Genomic DNA, 20,000 nt, shown 5'->3' with positions numbered 1-20,000 from the left:
TTTACCACAGTCCTCACGATCGAGAATTGGAGAAAGGCATATAAAAACGGAAATAGTATGCGACAAAATATGTGAACATTATTTGCAAATGAATTCAAATAATCTAATGGGTATATGTCATGAAATTAATGGCTTTTTTTTCACATTTTCGTTGTTGTTGTTGATTTGCTTTTTGGTAACAATTTAGACTTCTTGCTTTTCATTTCGTGTAGCAGTGGGATGATCTTACGATATGTTTGCCTGTAAGACACTTCAGATATTCTGGATAATTATCAGTCTATACAAATATATATATACATAAGGAGAGAGAGAGAGAGAGAGAGAGAGAGAGAGAGAGAGAGAGAAAGGTGTTGTACCATTTAACCTCCTAATGTCGAAGGTCCCTTAAAGAGAGAATTACGTCTGTGTTAGATCGAACCTCCACAATGGTTTCCTCAGCAACTAAATAATGATGACTCTTATGTACTCACCCTCCCCCTCTCCCTCCCCCCGCCTCCTCCTTCCCTCCCCCTCTAATCCATTCCAAGACGTCGTGGGAATCCTATGAATCTTTGATGAGGACCACTTGACCAATGGGAGTCAAATTCGTGTTTGTTTTGAAGAAAACGGGATTAATAAAACTACTCTTATTAGAATCTCTCTCTCTCTCTCTCTCTCTCTCTCTCTCTCATTAATGACTTCAGTTATGATGGCTATACAGTTATTACTGAAATATTTCTCGGAATATTATAAACATTTATATGCGGCAACTATATCAATTTGAAATCTATTTTTTCCTTTCGTAAAGCGCACTGAATCTTTTATATTTAACAGAATCCGTATATAAATAATAATTAATAATAATAATAATAATAATAATAATAATAATACAATTGAAGTACGAAAACCACATAACTCTACGGAAACAAAACACCAACTTTCGAAGATTTCGATGCGAAACCACAAGTTTAATCTCTCTTATTTCTGCCGTCTAAAACGTGAAAAAAGCAACACCCTACCATGACGCACATACACTTACACCCTTACACTTACACCTACACACTTACACAAACAGACTGACACATCACCTACACGCGCACACAAATGAATACAAATATTATCGAGCGGGGTCGTGAATATTTAATCTTCGCCGTAATACCTTTCTGTGTGACCCTTTCGGTTCAAAGGCCCGCCCATCCACAATCATTCCCCCTACCCCCCCTCCCCAACCCTTCCATAACCACCGCCCATTCCACAATTCGTAAGTCGTTTCACGCTCCCTTCCCCCCCTAACCCCCTTAGTTAGGGGGCGAGCATCCCTCCCACTATCCCTTACATATAGTAATACACATGAATGTGATAATTCTTATACATATATATACTGAGAGAGAGAGAGAGAGAGAAGAGAGAGAGAGAGAGAGAGAGAGAGAGAGAGCATGTATATGTGCGGCCTGTATTTCCCGAGTAAATTCCTGTTCTGTTAATATTTTCAAAATTATTTCTTTCTGCGAACCCACTGACAGTCCTACCCGTCGCCAGAACATACAATAATAATAATAATAATAATAATAATAATAATAAAAAAATAATAATAATAATAATAATAATAATAATAATAAATTTATTGAAAATAATAGCAGAATTCACAGAATTCTTCTAATGGGAGAATTTTGTGTAAAATAATTATTTTCAATAAAACATGTTTGAGAAAAGGTCTTTTTCCAGCATACAACAACAACAACAACAATAATAATAATAATAATAATAATAATAATAATAATAATAATAATAATAATAGATAAACGTCTAATTTCAGCCACAATTACATTTCAACTTTTGCAATAAACTACTGGAATACAGTCACTTCCTGAAGGTTCCAGGGACTAAAACTGGAAAGAATAAGGCTCCCCTTAATCTCCGTTCGTGACTACCGTTTGCCCTCTCGGCGTGGAAGGAAGGAAGAAAGAGAATTAACGCATACAAAATTCAACAGGGCCAATGCAACGCCACCAGATTACACCTTAGCTAAACAGTCAACAGTCTTGAGAGACCGTATTCCCGTTTTCTATGATTCGAGACACTTTCGACGTTTTCTTTGCGACAGACCATAGATTCCAGGCCAAAGGCCAAGCGCTGAGACCTATATGATGAGGTCATTCAGGGCTGAAAGGGGAACTTCTACAGTAAAAAGGTTTGGAAGGTTTAACAGGAGGAAAACCTCGGTGGAAAGTTAAGATGGACGAAAGAGAATATGAAGGAAATGCTGTAAATGGAATTGAAAGGGATGCTGCGCAGAACCTTCAGTAATGCCGACAGTGCACCGCATGAGTTATTTCAGTTGAATCCCTTCAGTGCTCTGGAATATAATCAAATTTAAATTGTATATTTAAATCAACTTTTTTTTTTTACTTTCTTCACGGATCTGGATTTTCAATTATTATTATTATTATTATTATTATTATTATTATTATTATTATTATTATTATTATTATTATTATTATTATATTTCAATAGAAATATTTGTTTACATTTTATTTTCAGATTACTCCCTTCACTCTACTGCAAATGGGTTACTGAACTAAAACTAGTTTATTAATCGAAATTGGAAATCTAAATCATTGGTTTATTCTTATTTTAATGTTTCAAGAACCCAGTGGGATAATTCTTTTAATCAGAGCCAGTTTTTAAAAATTTAAATTGTAAATTGTAAATAAAACTGTTTTCTTCAATTTTAATTTTACTCTAATGCTTCAAGAACCCAGTGGGATCAATTTTTTTAACCAGAGGCAGTTTTAAAAAATTGTAAACTGTAAATAAAACGTATTTCTTAAATTCTATTTTTATTTTAAAACTTCAAAACCCAGTGGTGTAATTTCTTTTAACCAGAGCCAGTTTTTTTTAAATTGTAAACTGTAAATAGAACTTTTTCTATTGTACCTTTATTTTAATATTTCAAAAACCCAGTGGTGTAATTTATTTTGTAATTTATTTTAACCAGAGTCAGTTTTTAAAAATTGTAAATAAAGCTGGTTTCTTTTAATTCTATTTTTATTTCAAAACTTCAAAAACCCAGTGGGATCATTTTTATTAAGCAGAGCCAGTTTTTAAAAATTGTAAATAAAACTTATTTCTTAAATTTTATTTTTATTTTAAAAATTCAAAAACCCAGTGGTGTAATTTCTTTTTTAACCAGATTCAGCTTTTAAAAATTGTAAATTGTAAATAAAACTTTTTTTTTTCTTAAATTTTACTTTTATTTCAATGCCTCAAGAACCGAGTGGTGTATCATCCAATTTCGTAAAAAAAGAAAAAAGAAAATCACAGATTTCTCTAACCACGAAACTCTCGCCTTCGGCAAACACCGGTTCCTGTCCAAATTAAACACTTAACTTAAAAGCTGTGATTGCTTTCTGCACGTTGTTCGTGGCGTGCGTGGGTGCGTGCGTGTGTACGTAATATACGAATGTACCTACTACACACAGGGGCTTTCGTGACCTCATTGAATGAGTTATAAAAATGTATAGCCTCATAAGAAGAGGTATTAATGTTAAGGTAGAGAGAAAAACAATCAGTTCGCTAAGCGTTAATTTCTCGGTGGAACGTCAATCTTGTTCTGTGTACAAGCGCGTGTGAGCGTCCGTGCGTGCGTGCGTGCGGTTTCTTAAGACGTACTAAGACATACACACACACATATATACACGTGTATACTATATACATAAACACATATGTACACACATGACCACACACTATATAGTATACATACTGAAAAATCTATAGATAACCAATATTCATAACCATCTCAAGCTACAAGTGACTTAGGTAAACAAATATGGTGACAAATGTCAATCACTCCTGTCGATCAGAGACGCGACATCATCGTGATGACAATAATTATCATTCTTATCTGGAATTAATTTCAACACTACTTCGTCTAGTACTAAAATTACCGATAGCGTCATTTGTAAGAAATCTCTCTCTCTCTCTCTCTCCTCTTTCTCTCTCTCTCTCTCTCTCTTTACCAGCCACCGGAAAATAATGAAATGTCATTATTAGGTTTACTAGTGGAAATATCGAGTCTTAAATTCATAATGATCCATTATCTAATAATGGCATCATAAAATAACGGCAACTGCTACTAATATTATTGCTACAGTGATACTAACTGGTGATACTTACTTAAAAATTCTGTAATGTCTTTTAAAGGCGATCTCAAGACTATAGATACTACAGTGCTTTTTCAGATTACATAGCAATCTTGTATGGAAACAATGGGGAAAGCAAGGAATTGCAGAGCTGCCGAATGCAAACTGAAAAACATCGTCCGATCCCAACGACTAACTCTTGAGTTCACAATCACCGCCCAGATAATACATCGCTAACCAGTACTAAATCGCTCCCAAAAATCTACTATCTTACTACATAAACATAACAATACAGGGACACATATAAGGATCAAAATAAATAGACTCTGCTTATCAACACCTACGTACGGGATATGTACAGTACATAAATATAAGGGAGTTAATTATTCTGCCAAGTGTTCCCACGTAATATATATCAGATTCGCGTCACAGCGCAGAATGTACTGCATGTCATAAATCAGGACAGAAGACAGGGCGAATTATGATATTTATCACAGAGTACTAAGGAGTTAGATAAGTTATCAAGATAAGTGTCTAACAAGAGAGGAACTATTAGTTACTAGGACGTGACATAGTTGCGAAATGAGGAAATGATGTCCCGTAGAATTTTAAAGTTTTTTTTTTTTTGTTTTTTTTTTTTTTGTACTCGTATGACAATGGTATATTATTGTTGTTGTTGTTGTTGTTGTTGTTGTTGTTGTTGTTGTTGTTATTATTATTATTATTATTATTATTACATACAAGAAAACAATAAAAACTGCACATGTTTACAGCAACAGAGAGAGAGAGAGAGAGAGAGAGAGAGAGAGAGAGAGAGAAATAGCGTGGGAGTAAAAAAAATAACAAATCCTTTCGTAGCAATCACTTCTCGAAAGCGTAGTCATGCAACCATAGTCTCTTTATATAGTCTCTTTAATGACTTAAAAATTTAATTTGACGAATATTAAGAACGTCAATTAACTGTCAAAAAAAAATTTTTTTTTCGAAATGCCAAGAATTTCAGATTTCTAATTCTGTTATTACATGTTGTTATGAATTCATTTTTTCAGTAGTTATTACTCTATTTGTTATATAGCTTGCGCAATTAAATATTCGGAAATTAATTAACCTGTTTTAGCATTGTTGTCTTAATTTAACCTGTTCATCACATATCAATTATAACGGCCTACAAATTAATTCTCAAATCTATTCTCGACTTCAATATTAATTAATTTACAACTGATGTGAATTAATGATTTTTCAATCAATAATTTGTTTAAAAAATTAATTAAATTCATCATTAAATAATTGTTTTATTAATATCTTTAGTCATTTTCATCCGGTCTGTTGACCCAATTCAACCAAATTATAAACAATAAGCAAATAGAACATTTAAGAATTTTTCCTATTTAATTCTATCCGTTATTTAAACAACCTTCAAGAAGAATTGATTATTATTATTATTATTATTATTATTATTATTATTATTATTATTATTATTATTATTATAACGGAATGATTAAGACACTATACAATAAGAGAAAACCCCTTCGATGAAAAAGGTAGAGAATAAATGTAGTACAGAACAATCAACAGATAAGTCAACTTGAGAGAGAGAGAGAGAGAGAGAGAGAGAGAGAGAGAGAGAGAGAGAGAGAGAGGGGGGGGGGGGGGGATTCCATCATCACCCCCATCCCCATATTACAAAAAGCGTCAGTTCTCCCGATTAAAAGCAAACACAATCTATCGATTCTGGTGGTACTGCCTTCCTCTTTTTTAGTCACCTGCGAAGAAGAAGAAGAAGAAGAAGAAGAGAGAGAGAGAGAGAGAGAGAGAGAGAGAGAGAGAGAGAATTGTATGATTAGTGGGATTAACGGGACGTGTAGATATTTCAATGAAAGGCAACTTAATATATTATTATTATTATTATTATTATTATTATTATAGAGCCCGGGCTATTTTTCAAGGTTACAAAAAAAGAAATTCTTTTAAATATCAAAAACTATAATTGTCATCAGAATTCAGCAGTGTCAATAAATTTTGTGTGTGTGTGTCATTTTTAACGTGGCCTCATTTTCAAGGTCAAAGGTCATTTCATAGGTTACTGAATACTTTCACAAAGTCCTCCCGACTTTGAACTATTATTTAGTATCGTGAGTAAATTAATATACCACCCTTTTCAAAGTTACAGGTGAAGCCCCATTTAGATCTCTTATTCCAAGCTTAATCCCTCCGTAGTCAGGGTCGCCGTTATTAACGAGCATTTTCTAGGCGTTTCTATTTTGAACCGAGAAGGAGAGAACACCAGGTTATACAGGAGGGTGTCCATAAAGTCCCAGTATCATTACAGTATATCAATACTTGTAATGGTACTGGGACTTTATGGACACCCTGTACTTCTCAGATTTATCCAGGTATTCCGATCTTAAGCGGAGAGAGAGAGAGAGAGAGAGAGAGGAGAGAGAGAGAGAGAGAGAGAGAGAGAAATTCCCATTTATACTCCTCAGCTAAATTCTTCGTCGGGGTCGCAGTTTTGAATTATATTTTTTTCCAGTAGTTACTATCTCAATACGAGAGGCAGGGAAATAAATTGAAACAAAATACTAAAAAACCAACAACAAAAAAAACAGAATAGAACACAAACAAAGGAATTGGAACTTGAGAGTAGCATTACAAAATTTCGTTTAAAAGGACTTAGTATGAAGAATCATCGTACACTTGTAGGTAAAATTTCCCATTGGCAGTGATAGCAACACGTGTAACACATGTGAAACACACATGCCATTGTAAACAGCAAATGTTCATGACGTGAAGTGAAGGCAATCAGTTTCGCTCTCTCTCTCTCTCTCTCTCTCTCTCTCTCTCATAGCAGTGTCATATCTGACATGGATATATATATATATATATATATATATATATATATATATATATAATATACATATATCTATATTATAATAATTAAGAAAGGTCTTTTTCGTCACTGGTTGAGGATTAAAATTATTGCGAGATAATATAATGAAAAGGCAGAAAAACCTGAGAGAGAGAGAGAGAGAGAGAGAGAGATGAGAGAGAGAGAAAGAGAGAGAGGAACTAGGACAGATCTCACGAACATGAGTGAGGGGGAATTTTCGCCCCCCCCCCCCCCCCCCCCCCCCCCCCCCCCCCCCTTCAACCTTACCCCTACAGCACACACAAATTATCTACAACACTTGAACGGCAAAACAGATTCGACGTTTCTCTAGGGAAATGAGAAACAGCAGAAGAGAGATAAAAAAGAGAGAGAGAGATCGTGTCAGCAATGACCAATACCACTTTCCGTAAGTCCCACAGGGCCACCGGTGGGTGAGACGACCGGTCGAATTGACCAGCGCCTATAATAACGCGACAGGTATTAACAAGCGGGTATGAGGTCGTAATTGGCACCCACCGCGAGAGGTGTTAATGACAGGTAAGGCCGTTCGGGGAACAGCGAAGCCAGGTAAGCTGGGTAGGGGTTGTGTGTGTGTGTGTGTGGGGGGGCGGGGGAGGAGGGGTTTATCCTGGGCCACCTACAACATGCACGGCGAAAATTAGGGACTTCTGTTACGGGGGAGATCTGGAGAAGGTTGTGAACGAGGTTGTATAATATATATATATATATATATATATATATATATATATATATATATATATATATATATATATATATATATATATATATATATATATATATATATATATATATATATATATATATATATAGATATAGTATATAGATACATATATATATATATATATATATATATATATAATATATATATAGTATATATGTACATATGTATTGTATATATGTATATACACACATATATGTGTATACACAAATTTAAACCTTGGAAAAATAAAAAAATAAAAAGAATCGGTGACGAGAGAGAGAGAGAGAGAGAGAGAGAGAGAGAACTCCTTCTACGAAAAGCAGCGAAACCGAAGTGACACCAAAAGGAATCCCAAACTAGGAATGATTCCCAAGGGAGGAACGCTCGGCGCTCCGTGCGTGGCCATGCCATTCCCGTGGGAATGGCTCCTCACCCCCCCCTCTTGCATGCCCAGGACATGCGAGGGGCTGGTCCTCTCTCCGAAGGACCTGCTGAAATATTCAGGAGGACATCGGGGACGAGAGAGAGAGAGAGAGAGAGAGAGAGAGAGAGAGAGAGAGAGAGAGAGAGAGAACTTGACTCTAAGGCGGCTCCGACCTCAATCAGAAAAAAAACAAGGGATTAGAGAATACAAATGACCGTAATGCAATAAAGCGATGATAGGTGCGTGCGTGGATCTCTCTCTCTCTCTCTCTCTCTCTCTCTCTCTCTCTCTCTCTCTCTCAAGGGAAGGAGGCGATGCTGGGACGTATCGTATGACGAAAGGAAATTACGTTTTGGAATAGAAATTAATAATAAAAAAAATCTTACCGGTCTATCTGTCTCATTTTAATTACTCTCTCTCTCTCTCTCTCTCTCTCTCTCTCTCTCTCTCTCTCTCCCTCTCTTTTCCTGCCTCCTCCGCCTCCTCCTTGCTCACCACTGATAACGACGAGAGCGCCTTATCAGCGCATTTCTCCAAACTGATAAAAATCAGGACCCATCCTCGTCTGAATCGGCAAAGTTGAAAGAGTTGAAGACAGCAGTGGTAGTAGTTGTAGTACCTCCCGATTTGTTTCGATAAGGAGACGGGAGATAACGCCAGATAGATAGACTCCGAAAAACAAAGCCGTGAAAGGAAGCCGACTCACCCGACGTAGGCAGCAGAAGACGAATACGAGTCACTAATAATAATGAAAGCTGCGTCACTTTGACAAAAAGAGAGAGAGAGAGAGAGAGAGAGGAGAGAGAGAGAGAGGAGACTCGCACCTGCGCGGGGTATCAGTATACACAGGGTTACAAACATTTGGGTGTAGGGTTCCCCTGTATCAAAATTGGTCCCAGAATTTAGGTCTAGCGGCCCAGAGTACGTGTACATTATTGGTCGCAGTATACAAAGGGTTACAGTCATTTGGGTGTAGGTTTCCCCTATCAAAATTCGTCCCAGTATTTAGGTCTAGGGGCCCAGAATACCAGTGCATGGATTATTGGTCCCAGTATACAAAGGGTTACATTCATTCAGGTATAGGGGTCATGTATCAAAATTAGTCCCAGAATCGCAGTGTATGGATTACTGGCACCAACGTTGAAAGTGTTACAGGCACTTGGGTGCAGAGTTTCTGCATCAAAACGAGCCCCAGAATCTATAGGTCTAGGCAGACAATATCAGAAGGGTATCACTAAATAAAAAAAAAAAAGGTTGGGTACCAACATTGCATCAGAGGTGTGATCGCGCCTACAGGCACAAAACCTACGTAGGTCCGGACAGGAGAACGTGTCCATTATGCGACAGTCATTTGTAGATAATGTAGTCCTGTGGACATTGTCATTTGTAGCTTATACAGGCCTATGTGTTTGACAGGGCTCCCAAGGGAGGGCCAGCACTTGGCAGTGTCATAAAACGTAAGGGTTCCAACGTATTCCCTTGAGGAACGCCGTGGGAAATCGTAAACATTAATGGTCAACCTTTTTCGTCTCTCTCTCTCTCTCTCTCTCTCTCTCTCTCTCTCTCTCTCTCTCTCTATCGGGAGTGCGTGTGTGGCTATAATCTTATACAAACATAAATAAACGTCTGTGTGATTCCCAACGACTTCTCCAGGGCAAATAGGTAACTACTCTGTGACTTCATATAACATACCCAGTCGTAAATTCCAGCACGGGCTTACTTATACCGTTTACGGTTTGACGGGGTCGAATCAATGTTTGTAGAAAAAAATTTTTTTTAAAGGAGATTTATGTTTACTTTACGACATCAATCTCTCTCTCTCTCTCTCTCTCTCTCTCTCTCCTCTCTCTCTCTCTCTCTCTCTCTCTCAAAGAAAACCGAATAGTGTCAGTGTTATTCTTGAGTGGCGTAAACGCTCTACTCTAGCGGTAAGGCGCTTGTTGTAGATTCTAAAATGAGCACCAATTTAATGCACATGTGTTCGTGTACAGAACACACGCACGCACGCACACACAAACATATATATACACACATATATATAAATGCTTAAAAAATCACGGTAGATGCACGTGACTTCATTAAGTAAGCGAATACCACAGGAAAATGATAGTCAGAAATCCAAGCGCTTTCAATGTCTTAGTAAAGACGAAGGCGCTTGGATTTCTACCCATCATTTTCCTGTGGTATTCCGCTTTATATATATATATATATATATATATATATATATTATATATATATATATAAAGATAAATATATATTTATATATATATAATATATACAAAACCATATTTATTTTATATGCCTGGAACGAACGTATGAACTGGAGAAGAAAGAAAAACACTGAGAGAGAGAGAGAGAGAGAGAGAGAGAGAAGAGAGAGAGAGAGAGAAGGAACACTCCGTCGTCATGCACTGCTGGATTCCAGCTACCTCAAATAACCCCACCCCAAACCCCCAACCCCCAAACCCCAACAATTCCACTATTCGCCACCGAGTGCCCTTAATACCACTTCAGGGGTGGTAATCCCTTCCGAGCGGCGTGTACACGTGTAATACAAGAAAGAAAGACGAGAAGTGTCCATAACTCACATAATCTGCTTATTCGGTAATCCGTTAATTCTTCCATTCGACCTCCGCCCCCCCCCCCCCCCCCCCGCCCCCCCCCCCCCCCCCCACCCCCCCCCGCCGCTTTTCCCTTCCGGAAGTCAGATCGGAGTTGTCGACGCCGTCGGGATTTTTATTAAAACAAAAGTTCGATTCGTCCTGAGATTTAATCTGATTTCTTATAAAATCTGTTTTGTGTTGCGTTATCTGAATGAATCTGTAAATCTTTGTACTTGAGGATGTATATGTGTGTGAGTTTATATATATATTAATATATATATATTATATATATATTATATAAATATATATATATATAATATATATATATTATATTTAACACTGTTAATTCATATACATGCATTAATTAAGCAACAAATGTCATTCAATATCCTATTCGCTCTACCTCGGAATGAATACTACTCTCATACATGTTAACCAAAGCAGGGAATTTTTTACTTGATAATCATCTCGTCCTCTCGTGGTGGATTCGAACCAGCGCCCAGCGGACAGAGGAGAAATCAGGACTTCAATGATGATACCGACTAGGCCAACAAGTGAGGTCAGGTCACTGAAGCTCGCATTTCTCCTCTGTCCGCTGGGCGCTGGTTCGAATCCACCATGAGAGGACGAGATGATTATATCAACTAAAAACTTCCCCTTCGGTTAACAAATGTGAAAAAATATATTAATCCCGAGGTCAAGCGAATTGTTTGATTGATTTATAGTTGCGAAAACTGGCGTCACAAAACTCACCCGCTTTCCCAGGAGACATTTTCATTTGTGGGGTGACAACGGAGAAGGCCGACACCCGGGTGTGGGCGTTCATGGCGTGGGGTGACTGTGGGGGTGACGTGGGCGGCGAGGGGGGCGGGGGATGACTGGGGGACGGTGCCCCCTCTTCTGTGCTGTCCATTGTCGATTCTGGAAAAACAAAAGAGGACTTAAGAGGATCAGAGAAAAAAAGAGGACCGAGGAAAAAAGGCAAAAAAGAGAGGACTGAGAAAGAGGAAGAAAGAGAACTGAGGAAAAGAGGCAAAAAAAGAGGACTGAGGAGGGAGAAGATGAGGAAATAAAAGAGGACTGAGGGAGACGGAAAAAAGGCTGACAAAAAGGGGAAAAAAAGAGGACTGAGGGAGATCATGAGGAAAAAGGACTTAGAGAAAAAAGGCAAAACAAGAGGACTGAGGAAAAGAGGAAAAAAGAGGACTGAGGGAGATGAGGAAAAATGAGGACTGAGAAAATAAGAGAAAAAAAGAGGACTGAGGAAAAGAGGCATTAAAGACTGAGGGAGATGAGGAAAAAAGAGGAATGAGAAAAGACGAAAAAGAGGACTGAGGAGATGAGGAAAAAAAAGAGGATTGAGGAAAAAAAAGAGGCAAAAAAAGAGGACTGAGAAAACAAAGAGGCCTGAGGAAAAGAGAAAAAAAGACAAAAAAAAAAGAGGCAAAAAAGAGGACTGGGGAAAAGAGGCAAAAAAGGAGGACAGAGGGAGACAAGGAAGTAAAGAGAACCGAGGACAAGAGGAGACGGAACAGAAGGAAGACAAGAGGAACAGAATAAAGAGGAACGCTTTCGCAAGTGACGAGAAGGTCTTATACGTAATTTGACATTCAATTTCATTCAATTTCCTCTTCGCTTGATGATTGACAGGTGTGATAACGTCATTAGCAGGTCGGCAGGTGACTGATCGCTGCAAATCACAGAACGTCCCTCATTTCCATAATGAAACCATAAATTACCATTTAACAGAAAGGACAGATTTACCTGAGATGCATCTTAAGCGAATTACATGGAAAATAATATCTTGTAATGCTTGAAATTTAAGAGAGAAATGAGTTAAATGTCTCAAAATATAATGCTTTAAATTTAGGAGTGAAATGAGTTAAATGTCTCGAATGATAACGTTTGAAATTTAAGATGAGTTACATTTCTCAAAATATGATACTTGGAATTTAAGAAGTAAATTGAGTTAAATGTCTCAAAATATAATGCTTGGAATTTAAGAGTAAAATGAGTTAAATGTCTCAAAATATAATGCTTGGAATTTAAGAGAGAAATTGGTTAAATGTCTCAAAATATGATGCTTGGAATTTAAAGAATAAAATGAGTTAAATGTCTCAAAATATAATGCTTGAAATTTAAGGGTGAAATGGGTTAAATGCTTCAAAGTATAATGCTTTAAATTTAAAGTGTAAAATGAGTTAAATGTCTCGAATTATAATGCTTGGAATTCAAGATGAGTTAAATGTCTCAAAATATAATGCTTGAAATTCGAAAGTGAAATGAGTTAAATGTCTCAAAATATAATGCTTGGAATTTAAGAGAAAAATTAGTTAAATGCCTCGCAATATAATGCTTGGAATTTTAGAGTGAAAGGAGTTAATTGTCTCAAAATGTAATGCTTGGAATTTAAGAGTGAAATTAGTTAATGTCTTAAAATACTGAAATATAAACGCAGCCATGATCAAATTCCAAGTGATATTCAGCAGTTACTGCCTTTAACAAGGCTAACATGTCTGCTTAAGATAAAATAAGACTGGGGAGGTTTAAGTAATATTACTATTATCATTACACGTACACACACCCACACAAAATCACACAAGTGGCAACATATCACTTATTAATAGTAAATGGATCCAGAGAGAGAGAGAGAGAGAGAGAGAGAGAGAGAGAGAGAGAGAGAGAGAGAGAGACCACAATCTGAATTTGCGTTGATCGTCTTATCATTCTTTATGTCGTCAGCAGCATTTTTCTTTTTTTCTTTTTCTCTTTTTACCCTAAACTCCCTTCCTCTTTTGCTATGCGGACAGGTGCACATTACACCTGCTCAGAATCACCATCGCCGCCAACACCATCCGTGCGGGGTGCCGTGACGTCACGGGAAAGAGAGAGAGAGAGAGAGAGAGAGAGAGAGAGAGAGAGAGAGAGAGAGAGAGAGAGAGGAGAAAATAATAACATAGGGATTGACGTCACCGGTACTAAAATTGTCCATAATGGGAAAGTAGAACGTGTTTCGGATCTTCGTAATTAGGGCATTGATGACGTCAGTGTAATTAGTAGTATGTCAGTGTACTTTATTGTTTTGTGTTAGTGTATGTATAGATATTATATAGTAATATATATATATATATATATACTTTAATTTAAGTTATATTATATTTATGTATACATATCACATATCATTATATATTATGCAATTCCTACTGAAGTGAAGTACAACGCTACCTTTTTGTTTTATAGACTTTAATTCAGCCTACAGTGCTTTTGTATTTCTCTTATTCAAATTACAAACAAAGAGACAGTTTCTGCAAATATTGCCACTGACTTCAATAGAAATTACACTAAATACACACATACACACACACACACACACACACACACACATATATATATATATATATATATATATATATATATATATATACATATACACATATACAGTGTGTGTGTATGTGTGTGTGTAATTTGACGTGCCTGAAATAGGTTACCGCCCACCCTACACACACACCCCCCAAATTCGTCATGACTCCAACACACATCCCACCCCCCTCCCCCGGTCGCTACCACAAAAAAAAAAAAAAAAAAGAAAATAAAATAAAAAAATAAAAAATTATATATATGACACCGAATGCATAACCTGACGCAACACTAGCGGCCGACCCATGTCATTAACGCGACCATTAATGAGCGACCGATTCGCATTGGGGGAGGGGGGCGTATGGAGGGAATTTGCATATCGCATCTTCCTGAATCAGTGATTTATTTGCGTGTCAATTAACCGGTACACGTCCGTACACCTGGGCCTCTATTAAATCAGTAGGCGAGATTCGTTAAGGGATAGTCGCTGTAAAGAGTTTTTTTTTTTTTTTTTCATTTTCTTTTTAAAAAGTTTTTGAATGTTGTGAAATTATGTAGGCGCAGCCGTTGAGAGCTGTCTTGTAAGTCATGTGCGTGTCTTTAAAATTAGCATTGGTGGGCTGTGTAGAGTTTAGCAATTGCGATATAATTTGAATATGGATGAATTTGAAAAAAAAAAAAGGCAGAACTTCAAAAAGAAACAGCAAAACTAAAAAAAAATATATATATATAGAGGTGAAATGAGAAACCGAAAATAGCAGAATAAAATAAATATATGACGTAATAATTTGAAATTGGATGAATTGAAAAAAGAGAGAGAGAGAAAAAAAAGAGGGCAAAAATTAAAAAAGAAACAGCGTAAAATTTATGAGGAAAAAAAAGGGAAAAATTCAAAGAGGAGCAGCAAAACTAAAAAATAAATAAAGGTAGAATGAGAAGAAACTGCAAATACAGGAACAAAATAAATAAACGACGAAATAATTTGAAAATGGATGAATTTGAAGGAAAAAAAAAGGACCAAAAATTCAAACAGAAACAGCAAACCTGAAGAAAAAAAATAACAAAGTGAGGTAAACTGAGAAGAAACCGCAAACAGCAGAATGAAATCAATACATGAACATAAATACGAAGATTACACAATAAAAACAAATAATAAGTTAACGAAGATCATAAATAAACAACAAAATGAAAAATAACTTGGAAAAACGAATGTCAAATTAACACAAGTCCCCACGAGTCCACAGTTCCGCAAACTCTATAAACCAAACGGAGAAACAATCACACGATTCCACAGTTCCGCAGCCCAGTACTGTCCAAGTATGACGTCACGAACCTTTGACGGCAGCAATCGTGGTAAGATTAATGCCCCGTTCTTTCTTTCTCTCTTTCTTCCTTTCTAAATCCCTCTCCCCGTCGGCCTCTTCAAGGCGTGAAAGTAATCCCCTATTGTAATCTACGGGTGGCAGAGCGGACCCTAACCTGTTTATCAATTTTCTTCAACGGGGTTATTCATCACCTCTGAATGGACTTCGTGGGAGAGAGAGAGAGAGAGAGAGAGAAAGGAGAGAGAGAGAGAGAGAGAGAGAGAGAGAGAGACCAGCAACTGTGTAACTTGCCATAGAGCGAAACTTGATAAAAACTGAAGGCATAACGCACAATTAATAATAATAATAATAATAATAATAATAATAATAATAATAATAATAATATATTAATAATAACAACAACGGACAATTAAAAGCCACATGTTAGAAATATATTTTTAAACATATTTAACACTACTGTGGCTTTTAATTGTCAATATCATAGCCTCGTGACAGAGGTTCCATAGTTCGATAATAATAATAATAATAATAATAATAATAATAATAATAATAATAATAATAATAATAATAATAATGGCACCACAGTCAATAATATCAAATTAAAATTTCGGTCACTATCACAAGTTATCAAATTACCGAAACCTAAAATGACGAGTACATGACAGGTAATATTTCACCTAAGCCGTCATATTCTCTCTCTCTCTCTCTCTCTCACGAATACCGGAGACAAACACTGGGGGAAGATAATCAATGAACCACTTACCTGGCCTCGCTCATCACCACCTGTGTTGCCGAGTGTACATACGCTTGTCCCTCGGAATCATTGTGTACCTACGTTAAGTACTACACGCTTATACACCTATGTGTGTGTGCATAACATACATGTGCACAAATATTATTTATTTATATATATATATATATATATATATATATATATATATATATAATATATTATACACACACATGTATTGGATACAGATAATATATATATTATATATTATTTTAAAATTTTAGATTATATTATTATATATATATATATATATATATATATATATATTTTTATATAGCGAGAGAGAGATAGAGAGAGAGAATTCTCAAACAAACTCACTTTTTCAAACAATTACAAAGATCAAAGAATTGTCTAACAATTTTAAAGCTTACGACCATGGAGGGGTATACAGAACTTAGCCCAAAGTCCAAGCGCTGGGACCCATGAGGTCATTCAACGCTGAAATAGAAACTGACAGTGAAATGGTCTGCAAAGGTGTAATAGGAGCAAAACACCTTATTGCACTGTGAATCAATTGACAGGGGAGGGTGGAAAGTTAAGATGGAAGACAGGGAATACGATCGAAGGTGCAATAAAAGCAATGGAAAGAATCTTAAGTAATGCTTACAGTGCACCGCACGAGGTGAACTGACCGTACTATACCCTCCTCGGGGTTTGATAGTTGTGTTAAAAGAGATTCTGAAATATTTCCGGGAACAATATTGTTATGTCTTGCTATATAATTGGACCCAAGCTATCCTAAGTGATTTTTCACTTAGGTTCACAAAAATAACAATATTCATTTTGGCCAGTTCTAGTTGAATATTTACATTAATTAATATATTTTGAATTTAATTCCTCTTCTGCTAAAATAAATCTAATCACAATCAATGAATATAATTATGTTTTTTTTAGTAAACAAAATTTTAATAAAGATGAAACTACTTTCAAATTGGAAGACTCATTATAGCTATATAATGCGTCTTCCAATTGTTCCCTTTTTATAGAAAAATTTGGAAGATCATTGTATGGCTATAATGAATTGTTCCCTTTTTATAGAAAAATTTGGAAGATTCATTATAAAGCTATAATGAATTGTTACTTTGTATAGAATAATTTGGAAGACTCATTATATAGCTATAATGAATTGTTCCGTTTTTATTGAAAAATTTGGAAGACTTATTATATAGCCATATTTAATTGTTCCCTTTTTATAGAAAAAAAATGTGATCAGAACTTACATACTTTCGGTGTCTATGACCTTAAGCGTTGTGACGCCAGATCGCGCCACGCCAATGAAGTCACTCAATCAATCAATCGTCTATATGGGGGAATGGGGGGCGGAAATCCCCCGCCCCCCCTTCTATCCACCCGAAACCACTAACAATCCCCCATTCTGTTTGTTTCCCCAGTCCGCCCTCCCACCAAATCTCAATCCCCCCCCCCCCCCCCCACCCCCATTCTTTATTTTTGGTTTGTAGTTCTATGCAAATTTTCACGTCGTTAATGGAACAAACAGGGAAGAAGGAAGATAAAAAAAATAGTCTACGTCATTTGGTATCTAGATTAATTCTCTCCTCTCTCTCTCTCTCTCTCTCTCTGTTTTCAGTTACAGATATTCTCTCTCTCTCTCTCTCTCTCTCTCTCTCTGTTTTCAGTTACAGATATTCTCTTTCTCTCTCTCTCTCTCTCTCTCTCTCTCTCTATGTTCTCAGTTAAAGATATTCTCTCTCTCTCTCTCTCTCTCTCTATGTTTTCAGTTAAAGATATGCTCTCTCTCTCCTCTCTCTCTCTCTCTCTCTCGTCGTTAGCAGAACAAACAAGAGAGGCAAAGAAATAAAAAAAGAAGTCTCTACGTCATTTGGTTCCTTAATTAATTTTGGGGGGAAACAGACTGAATGAGTTGGGGAAAACTAAGGTTGATTTGGTTGATTTGTAGGGGGTGGGGAGGGGAGGGTAGAGGAGGGGGATATAGGAAGGTGTAGGGGTTGAGGTTTGTGGAAGGTTGAGAATTTGGGTTGCAAGGGTTGGTGAACGAAAGTTGGAGATGCTAAGGTTGAATTTTGCAGACGAATTTGAGGGTTATAAAGGCTGAATATTGCAGAATTTGAGGGTTGTAAAGGCTGAATTTTGCAGAAGAATTTGAGGGTTGTGAATGCTGAATTTTGCGGAATTTAACGGTTATAAAGGCTGAATTTGCAGAAGAATTTGAGGGTTGTAAAGGTTGAATTTTGCGGAAGAATTTGAGGGGTGTAAAGGCTGAATTGTGCAGAATTTGAGGGTTATAAAGGCTGAATTGTGCAGAATTTGAGGGTTATAAAGGCTGAATTTTTCAGAAGAATTTGAGTTATAAAGGCTGAATTTTGCGCTGGGATTCGACAGTTGTAAAGGCTGAATTTTATACCTTTTCAGGCTTTCCTACCCCCCCAAACAAAAACAACAACATCAAAGAAGTTCGTAGGCTTGCACCCCGAGTAAGCGAAAAGATTAACAGATACAAATGCTGGGAATTATACTACTAGAAGAGACCACGAGAAATTTCAAAAATTCTTCAGAATTTTATTTATATTCATGAAAAAATATCTGTGTACAGTCTCACACCAAATCTGAAATGTATGACCGATGGCAAACCATTACACTACACAAAGCCGGGTATTTGGGAAATGAAAGAGGATGGGGTAAGATGTGGGATGGGGTTGGGGGAGGGGGTCAGAAGTCAAAAGACGCGACGAAGACTGGGTGATCAAGACGTCTCATAAAAGATGGCTGACTGACTGACTGGCAAACAGAAGCGTCCATCAGAAAAGAAGCAAAAGAAGAAGAAGGCGTGTCCATGTTTGTTTACTGGAAGCGTTCTTTCTGACACATGAAGACCTATTCTTCATTTTGTCATGTTTACAGGTACCGTTCGTTCCGACACTTAAGGAGAGTTATTCTTCTTCTTCTTCTTCTCATTCTTAATAGCGGTGTCTGGGTGGCATTCAGTTATTCGTTTACCTCTCTCTCTCTCTCTCTCTCTCTCTCTCTCTCTCTCTCTCTCTCTCTCTCTCTATTAAATGTACACAATCAACTTTCTTGTAATTAATAATAATTTCTTGGTCCTCTCTATAAAAATTCTCTCTATATACAATCAATGAATTTCTATTCAATAATAATAATAATAATAATAATAATAATAATAATAATAATAATAATAATAATATAAAATTTAAGAAAATCGGAATAAAATAAATACAGAAAAAAACGTCAGAAAATATAAAACCTGAGAAAACCTCAGCGAAAAGAAAAAAAGAAAAGAAAAAAATACAACATCAAAGAAAAACTACGCGCGAACAAAGTGCCATTCGAACCTGCCATTAAATCTCACAACTTCACGACAACAACAAAAAAGAAAAAAAAAAATCTTTGTTTGCTTTCACGAAATACGACCAGCTTGGTTTTGTTTGCCAGAGGCGAACACAAAGCTGTGGATGGCGAGAAATCATTCGCAGCGCCAAATGAATAATAGGAAAGGGAGAGAGAGAGAGAGAGAGTGTGTGTGTGGACTAGGATTTCCTAATCTCTCTCTCTCTCTCTTTTCTGAATTTTCGGCTACTGATACATTACGCCTCTTCAATCTCTCTCTCTCTCTCTTTATCTCTCTTTTCTGAATTTTCAGTTACTGATACATTACGCCTCACTCACTCTTCTCTCTCTCTCTCTCTCTCTCAGATACGGCTCTATTATGCGTTTGTCGCCTTACCTATTTTTGAGCTGCAAAACACAAAACAACATACAAAAACTAACATTA

The 20,000-nt window shown here is 36.5% G+C and overlaps 1 pseudogene; it reads right to left on the bottom strand.

Moving 5' to 3' along the window:
• The window catches only part of LOC135213172 (protein glass-like), a 71,576-nt pseudogene that overhangs the window by 44,218 nt on the left and 7,358 nt on the right, over nt 1-20,000 (bottom strand).

The sequence above is a fragment of the Macrobrachium nipponense genome, chromosome 42 (assembly GCF_015104395.2).
Source record: "Macrobrachium nipponense isolate FS-2020 chromosome 42, ASM1510439v2, whole genome shotgun sequence".
Classification (NCBI taxonomy): Eukaryota; Metazoa; Arthropoda; class Malacostraca; order Decapoda; family Palaemonidae; genus Macrobrachium; species Macrobrachium nipponense.
This window is presented reverse-complemented; position numbering and strand designations above follow the sequence as displayed.